At 36.4% G+C, this 19,035-nt stretch overlaps 1 protein-coding gene across 1 annotated transcript in view; it reads right to left on the bottom strand.

Annotated features, from left to right (window-relative positions):
• Positions 1-19,035, bottom strand: part of NPAS3 (neuronal PAS domain protein 3) — a 614,752-nt gene that overhangs the window by 322,399 nt on the left and 273,318 nt on the right.

The raw sequence follows: 19,035 nt of genomic DNA, 5'->3' as shown, positions 1-19,035 counted from the left end.
ACTGTTAAGAAGCATAGTGAAATCTTTACTGGAAATAGTGAGATGGTCTTTAAATATTTGCTGAAGTTAAAAAAAAAAATACAGCTGATGATGAATGAGCTTGAAAATAAATGAGAAATAGGAAGTTAACATATTTTCTGTTACTATTATTGGCTCCAGCAAAAGACTGGTGTTTCCCTTTTTACAGGCAGTAGGGTCTTTTTTAAACGGTTATGTGAGGAGAGACCAGTTTCTTTCACCTTTGGAGAGTGCCTACCAGGGAAGAGTATAAAACAGTCTGATCAGAAGACAGCCAAGATAGTTATGGTAGTAAGAGCTTAATAATGAGAACAGGAGGGAAATTCTCTACAGCCAGAGAGAATGTTTTGTGTAGGCACAACATTCACTTCAGCAGAGTTGCATTCATTAGCATCAGGAATTAATTCAGCTCAAGATTCTTTCTGCAGTGAGGGAAAATATTCCTTTTATTTGATTATGTCACAGCTAAGATTCACACTTCCTACCTGCAAAAGTTAAGTCTCCCCTGCTGTAAGACAACAAACATGGTGGCCATGGTTCAAAAAATACCTTGAACATCTGAACCATCAAAGTTAAGTGATTTATTCGAGCCAGATATTTTGGTATTCTTTATCAAATGAACTTACAAGCATCAGAATTTATTCCCCACACAGTATTTGAATCAGACACGGACACAGATGGTTACCTCAACACTGGGGGCACAGTTTCATTTTGCAGTGTAACACTCCAAGTCTTTAAATCTTTCTCACATTTTGTGAGCGCTGATAAATTTAGGTTTTTTTTTTTTTTTTTTTTTTTTTTTTAAGCTTTACAATTATAGCAATAATGTATTGCATTTAGATAGCTTCTCAATTATCTTTTATTTTACACCCACCAAACCTAAGGTAATACATGGATGCATTTGCTTAAAAAAATAATTTGCTTAATATAGCAGCTCAGCAGTCTCTGAGCTGAGGTTTTACTGAATTTCTTTGAAATTCTGTTCAATTTTTTTTTGCATTCCAACATCTCCTTTTAGTACTTAAACTTCATATTTCTTGTGCTGCCTAAGTCCAGCTGAAAAACTAGATTTTCACAACTATATAATTTGCAATTGAAGCTCAATTTAAATGGGAAAAAAAGCGCCCCCCCCACTATAAAACAATAGCATGCTTAAACTAAAATATACAGAGTTGAATGAAGACTGCTTAAACTCAACACAGAACACACTCCTTTTCTCTCCTCTCCTGTCATCCACAACCTTTATGCATTCTGCAGAAAAACTAATAAGTAATGCCTGACACTTTATCTATTTTTCTTATTTCTTTTAGTAACCTTTTGGAAGAGGGTTTGTATTCTGACATTCTTCATTATGAATGTGCTAGCTTAAGGGCATTTTGGATGATTTTAAATTGTCTGCTGTACTGATGTACAGCAAACATCTTATTTTGTTAATAATACCTAAAAATCTGAGAAATTTACATGAAAAAAATGCATTTGCACTCAACAATGCTGTAGAACAAGACAAATGAAGCAAGTTATTTCTATGAGTACTGACAGAAGTCTTTCAACACAAAGGCTTTGCCTTATGAGTGCAGTATTATTGCAACATGTACTCTACCCCTTTTTACAAATAATACGGAGAACACACTAGAACTGTTAAGAGAAAAATTAACTATTAAATCTAAATCCCAACATTTCCAACACTGTCCCTGAAAAAAAATAAATTGTTTCAAAAATCTCTGAGAATAATTCTCACCTCATAGGGACTCCTTATTCTAAAGGAGAGGAAGAATCTGAGGAATAAAGAGGCACCTGCATCACTGGAAGAGGAAAAAACAGTGCTGTGGTGGCTCATGGGTAGGTGTCTTCTAAAGAGAAAGGTTTATTTTGGTGAGTAACGATTTCAGAAAAAAAAGAAATATTTTTTATAGGTAAGAGGAAAAGTGGATGGCAGGAGAATAGATTGAACATCAAAACACTTATAATAATAATAAAGAAAAAAATCTAAATAGAATTTTAAAGCTGTGCCTTGCTCACAACTCTACCAAGAGCTGCATGCAGGAAAGATGTGGTCTCTGCTGCCATGGAGAGACCACTTGCAGTTGGCTCAAGGCACGGCTCCCATGGTGCCTTGAACCTCACCCCTGTTCTCCAAGGGAATCCTCTGGCTCCACTGAGGTCATAGTTTGAGCTTACTAGCTAGCTGGTGGCCGTGAGTGTTGCTGAGGCAACAGGGACTCAAGTGCTCTGAGCTGCATATACAACTCTCCTGTTTTGTTAATCCATTTGGTCTGTGAGGTTCAAACGTCCATTGAACCACTGCACATAATACCTTGAGATGGGCTAAGGGTATGCCTGTACGGTCACAATACAGGCAAAGGTGAACTGGCTGGAAAAAGGTTAATGTGGCCACTGATAATGGTCTAGCTGTACTAACAAAAGCTATAAAACTTTCCCACGAAGCAAGATAAAATAACTTTTTTCTCCTCTGTGTTACCACAGCTGAGTTGCTTCCAGTCCCTGAGCTAGTTTATACTGCTGTGTAAACATGCTCTGTCTAATGAAGAACTGTTAATTAATTCTTAATTAATTAATTTGTTAAGAGCTAATGAGGGAAAGCGTATTGTACAAAAAATCCTGGAAAAGACTACGCACACCCTTCTTCTGTCTCATATTTTCTTCTTTTATCTTACTTCAACGCATCTTTTCTTTCTACACTTCTCTCTTCCCTTAATTTTCCTACTGGACATTAGCTCATTTGCATTGGCACTTTCAACCCCACACAAGTTCCTTATGAAGAAACGTTCACTATGATCAGAGGACCTAAAGCTCTCTTGTGTGAGGTAAAACGGATCACTTTCTTAGGTATGTGAAGCTCCAGAAGACAACATAGCTGGGAATAACAACTATCTGCTTTAGTATTTTCAAGTTGAAGTAGCTGAACTTCACTCACTAAAAATGTATACATACACACACAGACACACATGTACTACCCCCACAAACCCTTGGATGTTATTCCAAAAAGCCTTGTCCTGCAGGGATTTTAAAAAACGTCATAGCTTTCATTAAAATCACACAGCAGAGAGCCTACTATTCACTCCACCAAAGTTTCAGGCTGTCAACATCACAGGGGAGGTAGCCTCTTCCCTCATTTTGTTATTGATAGTGAAGCTCCAAAGGGTTGTGACCCACTCTCATTTTCAGGTTAATGTTCTCTCCCTTAAACAGTGCTGGCTGGAAAGGAAAGTGTGGTTATACTACTCCATACGTCATCAGAAAGCTACAAATAACTGTCAAAATACAATGCTGTCTTAACTCATAATATCAGTTTTTAAATTGTATCTCCTTTGAATCCACATTACAGATAGAGGAAGTGGACAGCAATTAAAGAAGACAATTTCTCCCAACAATTTTTTGTTTTTCACTATTATGTTGTATTGCATTGACAATATTTACTGTTTGGGCTCAACGTAAGTGCATTTTTATCCTTTGGTGAACAGTTGACAAAACTGCCAGGGAATTTTAAAATAATTTATTAATCAGAAAACAGAACCAGGTGTTTTTATGACACCTATAGCAGCAAAAAGTCCAAACATTACCATCTCTTTGTGGCAAAAGGGCAACATGTCATCTTACGAGCTCCAGCTTTATCCAAAGTGTGATACTGAATCCACAAACCATGCATAACACTAGCTCGTCAACAAAATGTCACGTCATCCACCAATGCATTCACCCTTATTTATTCCTCTGGAACCACACAAACAATAGGAGGTGATATCAAAGCACTACTTCAAGTAACTGAAGAGGCAACATGCTTCATTTGGACATTCTTGCCAGTAATATCAACAGGCAAGAGATCAAACACAAGCACTTGCTGATCATACACTTTTGCATCTGGTGACTATCTAGTTTGAGACTGTCTTACTTCCCAGCTCATTTCATACCAGCTCCCATACAACGCTCCCAGTCCATATCATGTTAAACTTACTGAAAACTGTGTTTGACACAGCATTTTTGACATCTCCTGGAAATATTTAAACAAATTTATTAATTGCTCCTGAATTTTGTCCTTTTTATTTAAATAGAATTATTTAGGTTAGAGTTTGACAAACTTGTTTGTTAGCTGACTGGCCATCCAAACTTTGATGTTTCAAGCTGACTTAACACCTGAGGGAAAGGCATGGAGCTGGGACAGGGGAAGCTCAGGCTGGGTGTTAGGAAAAGGTTCTTCACCAAGAGAGTGGTCGGGCACTGGAACAGGCTCCGCAGGGCAGTGGTCATGGCACCAAGCCTGCCAGAGTTCAAGAAGCGTTTGGACAAGGCTCAGACACATGGTCTGATTTTTGGGTGGTCCAGTGCAAAGCCAGGAGTTGGACTTGATGGTTTTTGTGGGTCCCTTCCAACTCGTGATATTCTATGAACATGGCATAATCTTTTCTAGTCACTTGCATCCAAAAAATACATAAATGATAGTTAACTATTTTCCAAAACTGTAAGTGAAGTGGATATTTAGCAATGCCCCTAGTAAGTCATGCCTTCATCAAAAAAAAAATATAGTTAAATGCTTCATTTTGAATTTAAACATCTGTGTAAACTCACCCCAATATTTTAAACACTGAAACTAATACGACAAGTAGGTTATTTTAAATAATATTAAGGGTAGATGCCTATTCAAGTTCATATAAAATCTCTGTCTATCCTTCCTCCAACCTGTCCATCCAATAAAGGATGTTCCTAGGACAGAAATATAGGATATGTGCTTTTGTGACTTTTGAAGTACTTTAGGTCCAAAACACTTCTATAAAGCAGTTATTCAATAAAGGTGAGTTTTGATTCTATGTTTAATATTTCAGTACTGCACATAATTGTGTGTTCAATAACTTGTCATAATATAAAATTATCTAAACTAATAAATGATTCATAGCTCTAAAAATATCCAGTTATGGATGAAGTTTAGCAGAGAGAACCAGCTTTATTTGCATTTAAAGTTAGAGCAATTTTGATAGTATTTAATGTTTCTTCAATATGCAGAGATTTATTGCTCCTTTCTTTGTCAAATAATAGTTTTCTTAGTTAACAAAAAGAGAGCTGACATTTTAGTTTAAAACTCAAACAAAAAACTGCACAAAGTCCCTTGGAATAACTTGTCAGCGATTCCAAAATTGAAACGCACTACCCCCGATACTCCCAACCACATAATAGTAAAGAAGTAAAGGTCTAGATAAACAGAGGAAGACCCTAGAAACATCCCCCAAAGCCTTCTGTCCACCCTATTCTACAAGCATGATTGACTGTGTTATGTTTATTGTTAGCCCATCTGGACAACAGGTGCAGTACTTAATGGCCACAGTGTATTTGATTATTGACTAGTGAATATTTCTGCACGACACAATAGGCTGCTGACTGACCCTTGGTAACGGCAGACTTCCTACCCATTTGTAAATTCAAAATCTGAAAACAAAAGAAAACAGTTTTAAGATTTTAACCTATCTTCTATATGGAAGTTTTGTACAGAGCTTCCACATACAACTCACGTCTGTCAAATAGCTTGGCAAGCTTGTATAGAGCCTATTAAAGGGAGGGGAAAAAAAAAAAAAAAAGGTGCATGAATTTCAAGCTTGGGGGCCTCTAATTACCTCATGTTTAAAGTTTAACTACAAAATGTAGATAAATTGCTGTACTAAAACCACAGAAGATCCTCCACCCGATTTGTGCCAACGTATCTAAAGCTCAGCGATGCTGATCCTAGGGAGACTTTTCCTTAGTCCTAAGAGAATTCATTTTGGACCCGTTTCTAATGAGTATATAAAGGATTACTTGGATGTTTTGGTAAAGCTACCCAATAAATTAGTCAATCTGAAATTTTATTAGCCGCAAAGCATTACAGCGGTCATATAGCTGAAGAACACTGAGGGAATTGAAGCTGTATTAGTCATTTATTTAGGCAGATACCAGAGATCAGTACTCAGTACAGGCTGTTAGTTGTAACATTAAGCTAATTGGCTAATAGTTGCAGCAGTTCTTATAAGGTTTTTGTACTGAGAGGTGTGACCCCTTCTTGAACCAATTTATGTAAACCCAGAGGGAGTCCTAAATTTATTCCAGTTTCATGAATGCATGGTCTGGATTAAGAAACCAAAAGCAAAAAGAGTCTGCTTAAAAACCACTGTGTCAACCAAACACCTAAAATTTACATGCTGTTGGCTTGAAAACTTTCTGTTTAACAAATTACTCAAGATGATAAATGTTTAAAATAAATGTAACAATTTGGTATTTAAAATGTTCATATTTCATCCAGCGCCTATTGTGGGGCTATGTTTTTTTTCTTCTCAACCATACCTTTGGCTCTTTATCTAGTTGCAAACTTTTATAGCTGTGAAATATTTCAAGAAGTCCTTTGGAAATGGCCTGAGGTAATTTCAAGCTTAACAGACCCTGTCCCACCAGAGCTCATTACAGCGAATTTTATAACAAAGTACCCTCTACTTAATTTTCAGAGCTTAGCCAAGCGTACTAGAAATGCAGCTGCATTAAGTGCAATTAATAGTATAATAAAAGCAGTGGAGGGCTGTTTAAGACTCAAGAACTAGCAGTAAACAGTGGCTCCACGTTCTCTAACAGTCCATGATGTGTCAAAGTGCCAGAAGTGTGAGATTTCCTCTGCTGAGGAAAAAAAAAAAAAAAAAAGCCACATGTCCTGCTGGGAAAAAAATCTTCTGTCCTTCAACAATTCTGCAAAGGTAGAGCAGAAAAGAATAAAAAAAAAATCCCTCCAGTTATGCCACTAGCATTCCCCTCTCTCTTTGAGCAGGAGTCCAAAACAATAAACTTCCCATCAGTGAAGAAAATAGGCAAATTCAATTCTGTAAAAAGTGAAACTAATAGTAAGTGACTCATATAATACACAAAATGATCTGGTAACAAAGTCTACTGTAAAATGACAGGAGAAAGAAATACCGTTTTTGTGACAGGAAATAGTAGCTTCTTATTTTAAATAAAACAACCCACAACACAACTGGGCTAGTAACAAGAAAAACCCTGGAATTGTTAAACTTGAAATTATCTTGATAAATAAACCAGCACTCCTGGGAATTAAATGAATTGTCGTCTAAAACTAAACAGGAAAAAAATAACTTACGTTAAAGATAGAAGACAATTGACCTTTCCAGATCTAGACAGTGACTAAATGCTTCTGCATAGGTCTGATAGTTTTTTATTTCTAATTTTGAACCTTATTTTCATATATTTACCTCAACTGTTTACTTTGGCAGAAACAGACCTCTGTACTCATGCTGATGAAAAGTTAATTCTCACAAGTGGTTCTTCTACCTCACAGAATACAAGTGGCTCACAACCTGACTTCATGGTAAAAGCTGAAAGCACAAAAGGGCTTGATTATCCATGGCCTGGAGATATCAGTGATCTACTTTATGCACAATAAATAGAAAAAAACTTTACGTGAGTGCTGACGTTAGAAAAAATGTGATTTTGTACTCTGTACAAGAATAACAGATTTCCAAATTATAATATAAAAACAATTTACATATTCAGTGCATAAGAAGTGTCAAAAGTAAATGCAATAAGAAAAGAGGCAGAAGTTCAAAGCATCTTCTTCCAGGAATGAATAAAAGAAGTAGACCAGCTTTTGTTTTATGCTTCCATTTTTCTAGAAAAAAATACACACTAAGCATATTTTGCCTATCTTTAAGATGATTTCAGAGTTAAAGGAACTCGATAGCATAGTAAAAACTTATTTGTGGATTACACTGCTAGCGATATCCAAGTTAACTGGCTGAAAATCCTATTTGTGAGTTTATTATAATCAACAATATGTAGGAAGATAAATGAAAATTACTTTGACAGTAGAACTCATTACTGGCTCAGAAATACTTAGAGAAAATTAAACATACGTTTTTTCTCACAAAGCATATCAAAATATCTCTTTCTGATGTACCTGTTATCTAGTACTATCTGCTGAGTTACGGAAACATTTTCAAGATGTTATTGAATGTTTTCCATTGTCCATTTCCTGTATTCACTGAACCTTATACATTTGGAGGGTGCCTACACCAAGACTGTTGTGCTGCTGACTTCAGCGAGGATAGAAGTGATCTACTTATTTACAGTGTTCTGATGCATATATCATTTTTCACAGTAACATAATTCTATAACAATGACTTCAATAACACAAGAAGGTAATGTTGTTTATATAGGCATAAGCAGACTACAGAGAAAAGCTCATCATGTCATTTGAGCAGATCATTTAATTGGCATTCATGTCTCCTACTACTCTTAAGACCACACAGCAGATAATGTATCGTTTTACATTGTATTAATTAACATATTCTATGAAATAAGTCTGAAAAATGTTAACTACTGCTCAGTAAAACACTACAATTACTGCTGAAATAAGTACAGTGGTGCGGACAGTGCTGATATATTAATAATGAAGAATAAGAAATAGACTGAGACAATGGCATTAGAAACCAAAAATGTCTCTAAGGGAACGAATTACTATCTCTGTCATTAAACCAAGAAACGATGGTTCAACTTGACTGACGATACATTAAAAAAAAAAAACAAAAAACATCTTTCTGTTGTCATGAAAGTCATAAGGACCAACAAAAGCGATACTCTGGAAATTTTGTGTTAGCAACTACAAAAAAAATCTAAACACTCAAGCAAACAAAACCCTAAATAATCTAATCCCACTTTGAGAAATGCCATGATGCATTAGGGAGACCAAAAGAAATCTCAAGAAGGAAGATGGGAGTAGAATTTGAAGAGCATTGCAAGTAGTGACAAAACTACAACCTCCAAAGATGCTAAGAAGTCTAAATACCCCAGCTTCCCTAATCTTCTGGGAAACCTGAACAGCTAAACACTTGCACAGAGAACAGTATGATTAATTCACCGAGGAAGATGAGACGTATTTAAAAACACAAAATATGAAAGACGGAACGGCAATTTTTCTTAGAAGAGAAGAAAGGGAAAGATACAAAAGTTGAAATAAGCAAGGCTGAAAGGATTCGTATAACCTTGAAAGTAAACCACCTTAATATGGAATTCATAAGCTGAAAGAAACTAGATGTTGAAAGAACTAGAGACCAGCCCTCAGTGGACAAGCTGTAACGTATCAGTAACAGTATGCTCTTCAGTTTCTCACACTAGAAGGCAAGAAAAATTGACCAGACTTAGAAGCCAAACTCTCAAACCTACTGACTTTCAGGTTTGTACATATCTATGAAACAACAAAGGAAATAACAGGGTAGAATTGGCTACGCTTTTACACAACTTTTTTTTTCCTTGTAAAAGGTAGCTAACCATGAGAAATAGTTGACCTAACATCCTTCTTTAGGAAGTAAAACAAGATAACCTTGGACGAATAAGAAAATATTTTCAGACTGGCTGAATGAAAAGCTGTCAAAGGGCTAAGACACAAATTGAAAATACATATCAGTAGGTATGAATTTACCAAATGTGTAATGGGGTCTCTCCACCTTTTCTCTCCTCCCCATTAGGTTTGTTTCACAAATTTTGTGTATTCCTGACCATGGCTGGGGAGGCTCTTAACTCTTCAAAGAACAGCTGGATCCAAACCTGGTTGACATTCTGTAAATTACCATGCAGGTGCACAAAACACTTGGAAAAAAAAAAAGGATGCCAAATCACCTTAAAAAACATATGCATGGAAGGTATGGGTTTGATGACTGTGTGGGACAGCTCACTGGCAGCAGAGATCTTTCTTATCCAACTGCAATACAAAATAAATGTACAGATATTGGCATGGAAACAACAATTTTGGGACTGAAACTAAAAATAAAAATCCTTGCAGAAGAATAAAAACCAGAATGAATGAAAATACATTCCAGCCTTAACATGGACAATATCATCTCAATATTCTTAATACAATGATGATCACTACAATAAGCACTGGGAACCAGGTCAGGGCAAAGAATAAAAGAAAATTGTATTAATCACAATCTCCAAAGGCAGGCCATAAAAGCCATATCACATGCACTGAAAAATAATTCATTAAACTATATCCCAGCTGGAAGTAGAGAAAACCAAACAGAATAAAAAGACACTAAGCAGCAGGGAGAAATAAACTTTATGGAACTGTCAAAGCATGAACAATAGGGGAAAAAATAAGAAAAACAATAAACATGTCTGTTTTATTGGTAAAGTAGCCATGTTAGGACAGACATGAAAATTAAATTTAAAGCAAAACCCGAGATATGGAGATAATGCCAAGCTTGAAGTATCAAAATTATGCCATTGCACTTCAGGACATTCAGTACGTGCAAATTATGGCTTGGCAATGCCTCACAATGAGAGAAACATCAGTAAATGCTAATCATTCACGGAGCATCAGGCACATCTCTTCAGAGTTATGTACCGCAAGACGAACTGAAAGCAAAAACGTCCACATTTCAGGATTGATTGTTAAAGCAAAAGTACGCATAGCCTCTACATGGAAAAGAAAGAACACTTTCTCTGATAGCTTGTCTCCAGGTTTGATTTAGTGATGAAAAGTAGTACTTTGCATAAACATTTCCAAGAGTCCTTTTGTAATGTTACATACGTCTTTTCCTTTTTGAGGAACAGATGGGAGAAGGGAACACTATGGTAATGCATTCCATTGTACAATGGCATTAAAAATAAGGAGAAACACCACACCATGTATTTTGTTCAAAGAAATTAATACTAGCCATTTTGAGGCTCTGCCTTTTCAAGTGCCCACCAGAGTTTTGGCTGTTTTTCAGTACACCAAAAAGCTTGATCTACAAAAGCGTTCAAGAGCCCATTTTTACAGGCCTTACCTGTTCTGTTTTCTCAGAACAACTGAAAATTGGGCCCAAAGTGTTTGGGCAAAGAATCACCCAAAGCCACTGACAAGTTTTGAACATTTCAGCCCAGACATCTACTGGGTTCTGATGTAATTGAAGGTTTTTATAAGCAGAGATTCAGATTGTGCATATACAGAATGACGTCAATCTTTCTATTTGATCCTCAGTTAATTAAAATTGTTTTTGTAATTTACATACACTGAATTCAACAGAGGGAGGATGGATTTTTCAGATGTGCCAGAGACAGTAGGTGCCCAGCTTCCAGTAAAACACAGAGGAAGCTGAAGTCCCAGATTGCTTCAGATTCTTTAATGTCAGTGTTAGAACGTACTAAATCAATTATGTCTTAACATAATTCATCCACCAGGCATTGACATATGACAAAACAGACCTTAAACTGTGAGTTATTGACTTTACTGAATGAAAGCATGTTTTTTCAATTAAAAAAAATGCTCTATATCCCGGATACAGTTTTATGAAAGCTCAGTAAGGATCCATGGTAAATGTTCTCACAGAAGAGACATTAAGCATTTGCAAATGCCAAATCTTGGATGCTAATTCTTTCTCTCCCTCTTTTCCCCCTTTGACATCCTACTTCCCTACTCTGTGCTACGGGTTAACGACCTGCAAATTATATTTTTATAAAGCAAACCTGTTTTTCAGATAGAGGAATGAATAAAATTATATTTGACACATCAGAATTTCTTTCCTCCGCCCTCCTTTTTATAACTGAAAAAGAGTTAAACTAATTCAAACCAAATATGATTTAAAAATCCTGCTGAGCTGAGACTTTTAAATACCAAGTTTCAGCCTGGAGTGGATTTTTATGGCTATGTTATAAACACCTGAAAAACAGCAGGTGCCATAGTAATATACAGTTTGGGTTTTTAAATTATCTCCTTAGTTTCAAAAGTAGATTCTAGTCAGTGCTTTTTTTTTTTTTTTTTTTTTCCTTTTCTAATTTTAATTTGTTATGGATATTACAGTTCCAACTAAAGGCTTATAAGCCAGAAGTAGTTTGGAATGAACACATATGCACGTATTTTATAGTTTATAAAATTATCTAACGGGTATGTTTACAATTTGGCTAAGATAAGAAAACACTTCAGTTAAAAATTCTATGAATGGTGATCAGAAAATGAAACCTCTGCCAGTGAAAATTGGTTGAACATCTCAGTTACGTGTGTGGTGCTTTAACGCACTCTGTGAGAACGCTCAGTTCTGTAATGATTTCATGATTCACTACAGTTTTTTTAAAACAGCAATGCAAATATTACTTCTAAAAGGAACAAATATACTTGCAGTCCTTAGCTAAATATATATGTTTTTAATTATTCAGACTTGAGAGTTTATCTATTTGGAAGTGCTCAAAAAAATTAATCCAAATTACATGAGAATGTAATATGGATTTTTCAAATTGCATTGAACTCTTTTGTCTGGACAATCTCATTCAGAATTAAAATAACTTTGATGCACTTATGCCTAATTTAAAAGTGAACTAAATAAAAATTAATAAAGGCTATCTTAATGGTGATCAAATATTCTTATATATGGATAACTACCTTTAAGGTAAAGCAAGTACAAACTTCAGTTATTCTTTGGTAGCTTACAAGCACACACTTACTTAAAAAACATGTAACGGTTTCTCTTTAAATGAAAGATTACTAACTAACTACAACTACAACAAACTACTACTACTACCTACATAACATTTACCAGGGTAAAGCATACAGCTGGACTGTTCCAGTGAAGCATCTGATGCTATACAAGCTTACACCTTCTTTAATTTCAATTTAACTTGTGCACACCTGTCCATACCCATCAGTAATTAATACCGATATTGATATTAGTCGTAAAGCTGGTGTAGCTTTATGACTAATATAAATATCAGTATTAATTACTGATGTAGCTTTATGACTAATATCAATATCGGTATTAATTACCACTCATATTTAATATTAATATTTAATGTTTATATTTAATACTAATATTACTTGTTGATATATTTTTCTGACTGAACGAAAATTTCTGTGACTGGATTTGAACAACTAAGATTGTATTTATGTTCCAGAAGACAATGATAACAAGGTGTGATTTTAAAACAGTTTGTACCTTTTCCTGTTTGCAACTTCCAGTGACACATGTAGAGACTCTTCACATGCAAATGACCTTATTGCAAATGAAAATATTTGCATGAAATCTTGAACCAACTTTACTTTTTTTTATTATTATTATTTTTCTTCCATACGTTGATCTAAATGGTGATCTTCAGGTTCCAGTCTAGCAAAGCTCAGAAGTGCAAACTTTTCTTGAAATGGTTTGAAAAGGTTTTAGACGGAACTGCTTAAGAATTTAAAACGTGTTTGTGTGGCTTTCAGATTAGCGTATCTGTAAAATTTCAATGCATAGTAAAGGAATTTAGAAGCATATTCAAAAAGTGGATTTTAGAGAGTTGGGACACTTAAATCCAAAATTCTTGATCCTCAGTAGCCTCACTCAGTTGCCACTAATCTACCTGAAGTACCCACATAACTCATTTTTTGCCTTTCCATGTTTCCATATCTTAGTATCCATTTTGCACAAAGCCTGACGATTCCTCTTAGAATGGCATCATTTGCAGGAACGCTCATTTTGTCTCTTCTGGACAAGATATTGAAAAATTGCTTCTGTCTACCTTTTCCTTTATTTTTTCCCCCCAAACAAACAAACCACACCAACCAACCAAAACCAACCAAACAAAACCCCCACCCCACCAAAATAATAACTTGATAATCCATACAAAGAGTCCTTAGAACAAAGACTGTAACCATGGTTTCTTCTGACTGATCATAAAAGTTACCAGAGGGCACCATCCTAAGTATAAAATTTCCCCATAAATCTTAGTATGACCTGTGGGCAGGGGGAATATTTTCTGGGCTGGAGGAAAATAAGAGGTCATATTTTTCCAACATCGGAAATACAACTTTCAGTTTCTCTGATAAGAGACCAGGAGCCACCACAGGCCTCCTGGTAAACAGGCCAACCAGCAGATAAAGAAGCCTGGGGAGATATCGCTCATGTCTCCCCCAGTCTCATCATCAAAAGCCTCACCCCACCTTGGAAAGCAATTTCTCTCAGGACAAGGCAGCTATGCAGGAGAGGCAACTTGGCCATATAATGCACACCAATGTCCTTAGAGCTTCCTTAGGTACTAGCACCACACAACACACCAACGCCTGTGGACACCATTTTGAGAGCTTAAGCCCCAACCTGGGAAGGCTTAGACCAAAATGGCTGCCTTCACCCATGCAGCTGAGAGCTGAGGCACTTACTGGTCTGTTCCTGAACTCCCACTCTTCACAGCCTGGTATTTTAACGTAGCGAGGTAGGGGTTGGTCTATTCTCGCACGTGCCTGGTGACAGGACGAGGGGGAATGGGCTAAAGTTGTGCCAGGGGAGGTTTAGGTTGGATATTAGGAAGAACTTCATTACTGAAGGGGTTGTTAGGCATTGGAATGGGCTGCCCAGGGAAGTGGTTGAGTCACCATCCCTGGAGGTCTTTAAGAGACGTTTAGATGTTGAACTTAGTGATATGGTTTCGTGGAGGACTTGTTAGTGTTAGGTCAGAGGTTGGACTAGGTGATCTTGGAGGTCTCTTCCAACCTAGATGATTCTGTGATTCTGTAGACAGGTAAAAATGTTATCCTGCAAGTGTCAGGCTGTAAACTGCAGCTTTATGCAGGATGTGCTTAGTGGTCAGTTCAGCAGGAGGAAAACGGACAGCTGGGTGAGCAATTTCATAAAGCTTGCCTCTCTAACCAGACCTCGCCATAGTGACCTCCTCCCACACAGTCTGGGGAACATGGGTATCATCTTGATTCCCATGTAGCAGGAGCCAAATAGCTAAGGTTTTGTGTGGGTTAGCATTACTCTCATTCGTGTAATGTGAGGTAGGGAGCCACATCCTACACCCATATATCTAGATACATCCAGTCTTCTGGAAAAAATACCATCAACATGAGCCTCAGGATTATCATCATTGTTCAGGCAAATCCAGCTATGTCACGTAATGAACATGTTAATACAGAAATAGTGGTAGCCTACATAAAATGGATAGGTTAATAAAGCCCTTCCTATTACCTTTCTCTCCCTAAGTCTGTCTTTGATGTACCATGGAAAGGCTGAAGAGAAAGAGCGATTGCCACTGGGGATTTTGAGAAAAAGTAGCCTTCAGCTTAATACAGAGCCTGAAGATTAGGGTAGAATTATGTAGACTAGGAGAATCTGCTAGCTAAACATTATCACACTTTCATTTTCATTTAAGATATACAATTTCTTTTTTATTAATTCCATTTCCTTCAAGTACATGCATAAGTTGCAAACCGCAGACATTGATTTTAGGCACAAATATTAAAGAAAAAATGATCACAAAATACTAAATTTTTTTCAATAAGCTCATTGTTTGAAGGAACACAAAGGTAATTCAGAATATAATATAGTCATTTATATACACAATAACGTTTTTGGGGGAATAGTAAATTCTAATTATTACTCCACAGTTACAATTTGTCAGCTCAAAACCATCATTACTCTGAATCGTTTGGTTCTTACAAAGCTCAAGTACCCCTCCTTTGGTATTCTCTTAAGCTTATTTCATTTAAAATAGAGTTAGTTATAAGGTATTGTATAACGGATAAACACACAAAATGTTCAGCTAAACACGAGAGGATTATGCACTCAATACTGTGCTGAATCAAGACTCCATTCACATCTGCAGCTAGGGTGACGGGGGTTTGTCCTACTGAAAATGCTAGCAGTTCTACCGACATGCTGCAGCCACATGGCAGAAGGCATTGGACTGGTATAGACTCCCTTCGCAGAGTCACCTCTGTTGACAAATCTTTTGAAGACTTAACTTTAAACCCTCAGATTTTAGCCAGGAATGTTCTGTCTTCTTCCAGTCAGCATAAAGTTTGTATAAAAGGATAAAGGTGCCATTAACCCTCTGAACAGCTTCTGACTAATACCAATAAAAATGTGATGGTGCATCCATGCCTAAATTAATACAAATCTATGATGCCCCTCTAATATTAACTAACTACCAGTATTTGTAGAACCACAGCATGAACATACGTTTTCTCTGCAAACTTAATACTTCATTTTGCTGACAATAAGTAATTGTCAGGCCCCTGCACGCTTAGACCTTACATTTTCCTGTAAGAAGTTAGTTTCCTTCTCTGTTACTTAGTAAGAAGCAGAAATGTGCTTACATGCAAAATTAAAGGACAAAGCATTAGTCTAGCAACAAGTACTACTTTTGTTCATTGAATATGCTAGTAGTTTAGTGGCAAGCATCCTATGAATTTTTTCATCTTCCCGTGCCTCAGTTTCCACTTCCTTAAAATTAAGAGAATTTCCTTGCCGGCTTGGTGGAGCTGTTATAAATGGCTTATGATTTAACCTGACTTAATATTTTACCTGTGGCTAGTAGGTAAAAAAAAAAAAAAAAAAGACAGAAGAATTATGAATCAACATGTGATAAAAGATAGCTCTTGCTAGACAAAGGTTGAGAATTTTTTAATAATTTTTCTAGTTTGTAGTAGAACAGGAGTTGTATTTTTTTTTAAACTCACTTTAGGTTGTATTACTAACAAATATTGATTTTTTTTTTCTACCAAGGATTCTCAGACTGATTGTGCTCACTCCTCTTGCAATTGTAGCAGCAATGAAGTAATTCAAAAAGCTCCAATAAACAGTACTACAAAATATCCACATTTATTATATGTCTACTGACTGTCAATAAATAAAATAAAACCAAACCAGCCTCAAATATGCTCTAAATGTTAGAAAGCACACATTGAGATATAATTACTTATGCTCTAGATCCACATTTGTAATAATCATTCAACAACGCTTGTTCATAAATCTATAAAGAGCTCATTGTTCATAGTGGCTTAGCTCAGACAGTTTCCTGTGGAATAGGTTTGAATTAGAAAGCAGGCTCTGGAAATCCTGCTGAGATCACTAAGTGCTGCTGACCATGAAAACCTACCTGTGCCATCCTAAAGCACACACAACCCAACACTGAAAGAGAGGATGGGTTACTATGAAATTATGAATTATTTTCTCTTCTTTCTTCTCTAATGACTTCTACACTTACTGCAAAGCAGATGGTGTTATTACACAGAATACTACCCTGCATTCCTGCAGTGTTTTTTTTTCTTTTTTTTTTTTAAATCCAGGAATTTTATATGTCACTACAAAACTAGTTATGCGTAATTAATATATTTCACAAATGAATAAACTAAGGTACAAAGAGAGGTCTAAAGCGATTTCTGAAAAATCGCAAGTTTCTGAAACTTCCCATGTCTGGGGTTAGACAACGTCTTGCAGAAAGACTGCAGCAGTGCCCAGGATCAGAGCTCTTTAGTTCCTGGCTCCTATACTCATGCTTTGTCAACACTCCCAGTCTATGTTACTCAGTGTTTAGTGATACCCAGCAAAATCCCACTACAGCTAAAAACAGCCATTTGAGTCCAAGACCCATCCTGAGCCTCCATATTAAGTAATCATGTTATACTGATTTTACTCAGTGGAAAAAACATAAACTAAGGCTCAGCTCTTGCAATCTGTATGAGATAAGATATGAATGACTTGTTTAACAGTGGAGAAGGAATGAAAGAAAGTAAATAGGTTTGGTTTGTTTCGTAATTAATATCAACTACACATATAGACAAGTTATACTGAAACACGTTTATTTCACATTAGAACTATGTTAACAACATATCAAGTAATTGAAATGACATTAAGCAACTTGAGCATTAAGGCACAGAGTGATAAAGCTTAGTGGCAATGATAACACAGGTACAAGCAGAAGAGTAATTTGAAATGCAGCTTCTAACTTTTAGAGGTCACCTGTCCTGTCGATGCACTCAATAACAAAAACACCACAGTCAGTCTTCCCATTTAGTTCAAAGTAACTGTCTGATTTCAACTTTTTCTCCCTCTCATTCTTCAAATATTTCAGAGAACTTTTCAGTAGAAAAAAGGGAACTGTGTGACCTATGTAAGTAAAGAGACAGGGACTAACAAGTGATTTAGGTGACTAAGGTGCTTAAAACTCTTTTATTTGTTGCTTTTCTGTCTGGCTTATTCTCAGTTGCTTCAATGAAGACGGTCTAGAAGTCATGCCAGTTTTAATAAATCTGAATTAAGTAGAATTGACACAGCATCAAGGTTCTGTAACACATTTACAGCAGTATATGTTTCTGGAATCCTTCAACTTTTTGTTTCCTTTCAGGTAATGAGAGTTCTCCAAAATTATTTGAAACAACCAACCAAATTCAACATGGCATCCACAAAAGTATCTCAAAGTGCTATGCTGCAGGACTCATGGAAGGAAAATACGAAAAATAAAAAATAACTGTAATTAATATATTAAATGGTAAACAATCAAACACCATTATATTTCCTTTCTGTGGACCCTATTTCAAGCCTTTTAGTTCTTGTTGGGGAGATGAGACTGACCCTGAAAGCAAGGTTCCCACCTCTGAATTCATCAGCTGTTGTAAACATAAACATTGAGACTATTACAGCGGTCTTTTCAAGCTATATAAGGCAAACTGCAAAATGGTTTAGTGACTCTTCCACTTTTTTTACACTTTGCCCACTTGTGTTGTTGTCTGATTTAAGCTTGAATTAATGCAGATTGCCTGAGGGCTTGTACACTATTCATTTTGTATGCATTTCCAAATCCCCTGTGAACTTCATGAGTTTTTGCCACAGCTACGATCACAATTACTTCTTTGAAAGCCAAAAAACTCTCCTCGATCTGTCTTTTTTGCTTTTCTTCCTTTTGGGGTGTTTGGAACATCTAAGTAGAAAGAAAGATGAATGCAAAGAGGCAAGTTATGCAGTGCAGCATCTTGTCCCTGAGGAAAGATTTCTTTCAGAAGTGATGGAATGCATGCTGTTATAGATGGTACCCAACTCAACCTGTTATCTTGGCGTCTAAGCCCTAGTGGAACAGTTTGACCAACTAGTGAGCAGGCACAATGCCATCCAAGCATATGGGCATGAGTAGATGCAGCCAAGTGACCATGTAGGAGAATCAAATATGTTTGCTGAGGGCAGGAGTCCCAGTCTGAAACATCCAAACAGCTGTCTATCCTGAGGTTTACATGCCTGTGGTTAAGGGGATCTGACA

The sequence above is a fragment of the Cygnus olor genome, chromosome 5, assembly GCF_009769625.2.
Source record: "Cygnus olor isolate bCygOlo1 chromosome 5, bCygOlo1.pri.v2, whole genome shotgun sequence".
NCBI classification, from domain to species: Eukaryota; Metazoa; Chordata; class Aves; order Anseriformes; family Anatidae; genus Cygnus; species Cygnus olor.
This window is presented reverse-complemented; position numbering and strand designations above follow the sequence as displayed.